Source organism: Nannospalax galili, unplaced genomic scaffold (assembly GCF_000622305.1).
Source record: "Nannospalax galili isolate Female #2095 unplaced genomic scaffold, S.galili_v1.0 scaffold264, whole genome shotgun sequence".
In the NCBI taxonomy this organism is placed as follows: domain Eukaryota; kingdom Metazoa; phylum Chordata; class Mammalia; order Rodentia; family Spalacidae; genus Nannospalax; species Nannospalax galili.
The window spans coordinates 1,388,874-1,390,710 of record NW_008352391.1 but is presented as its reverse complement, the minus strand read 5'-3'; the positions used below and the strand labels follow the sequence as shown (position 1 = coordinate 1,390,710).

The following is a 1,837-nucleotide window of genomic DNA, read 5'->3' as shown; positions in this document are numbered from 1 at the left end:
GTTGGCCATTCTACTAGGGTATTTCAAACTCTTTCCTTAAGTCTTTCTCATGGTCTGGTCAACTTCCCCTAAAACAAATCCTCTCTTCTCTGGCTTGGGGAACATCAGCCTGACAGTCAGCATCCAGGTAGTCAAATGCCACAAAAGCCTGGCTTTGCTAACCTATATCAACTTTCACTTACGCCCCCTTTCCATAGGTCATCTTCTCTCTCAGTTGTTGCCAAGGTCCCCCTCTGGCTCACATTCTCCCAGGATTAAAACTTCTGACTGCTACCGTAAGAAGAGCAGTTAGTTCTCTACTGTGTGGGCCAAAAGAGGGGATTGTTGGTCTGAATGCATTTCAAATTAACAAAGTTAATTCATTTTACTTTTTGCATATAAAACCCTGTGTAATAGATGCAGCTGGAACCTGCATTCTCTGCACAGAGACTTGGTGTGGGTTTCGTAGATGCTCAGTGAATTACCCAAAGGGAGACTTGGTCTGTTACCGATGGTCAGGGACCAGATAGCTGTAGGTCTTGAAGATGGCATCAAAGGTGGGTGGATTTGCTCAGGGTGGCAGTGCAGGCCCTAGATGACATGTATCAGTCATCAATACCAGCTGTCAGCAGTGGCTTCTTGGGCACAGGAGCAGAAACAATGCCATTGCCTCTGGGGGAGGGATGAGGCACAGCAGCACAGAGCCACGGAGGTCTGTCACCTTGCATGGGACAGTGTGAGGCTTGCCAATCATTTTCCCCCAGTAGGCTCTCCGCACGGGGAAAATAGAAAGCTTGGCCGAGGTGATGGTGCCTAAGATGGCAGTGACTACCTTCTTGGAATACTTAACACCCAGACCACTGTAGTCCTTGATGGTGACAAAAACCTTGAACCTGATGCCCTGGCCAGTCAGAATCTGCTTCTGCACTGGCATGATCTTTAAAACTTCATCCTTAAGGGATGCTCCCAGGAAAAAGCCAATAATCTCAGATTCTTGGATAAACAAGGAGAGTCGTAGACATCCTCCAGGAACTTGATTTTCATGTCCACCAGGCAGCCCAATTTGGTGGTGGGGATGTGCTCCTTGTTTTTGGTTTTACCTTTGTGAGTTCCAGGCACTACCCTGACAGCACCCTGAGACCACTGTGGAATCCGAAGTGGCTCCCCAGTCCTCCAGATACTCCAGCTGCACCAGCATCATCCCCCGTTTTCTGAAGAAGATGCTCAGTATTTATATTAAAGATTAAAGTCTGCTTCTTCCTTCACAGTTGACTATTCCACCAGTCTCAGAAATCTGTGCCTTCAGTTTGGGAAACTAGGAGCTCAAATTCACCTTTTTCTAGCCTCTCCTTATGGCTAATTTATGTTTCTACTTTGATTAGTCTAAAAAATTTAAAAATCACCATTTCTCTGCTTTACAGCTTCCAAATTGTTGACGCCATTTCTTAAAGTGCTTTTTACTTCATTCATGTTTCCTTTGCGTGTTGTCTTTTGAAAAGCTTTTAGCTGGCATTTTAATAATAATTTATGAGAGAGCAGATGTGTGTTTGTATACTTAATCTGCGTGCTTTCTAAAACACTTGTTTTTGTTTTGCTGTAGATCTCCACAATGTAAAATATGCTCAATTTCTTCATGAAAATCTGAGAACATTACTTCTTGATACTATAGCAAAGTACTTGAAGCCTGCTACTTCATGAACAAAAGTGGCTTATTTAGCTCACAAATTGAGATTTTAAAAGAACAAGCAGCACAGTGCTGGCTCTAATGAATCAACCTCCCCAGTATGTTATAGCAGATGGTATCACAGTGTGTGTATGCAAGGGGCAGGGAGAGAAGATATAGGAGAGAGAGGAAAAA

At 43.9% G+C, this 1,837-nt stretch overlaps 1 pseudogene; it reads right to left on the bottom strand.

The window, feature by feature from the left end:
• Window positions 1–584: 584 nt before the first annotated feature.
• Window positions 585–1,449, bottom strand: LOC103747067 (annotated as a pseudogene).
• Between the last annotated feature and the right edge of the window lie 388 nt (window positions 1,450–1,837).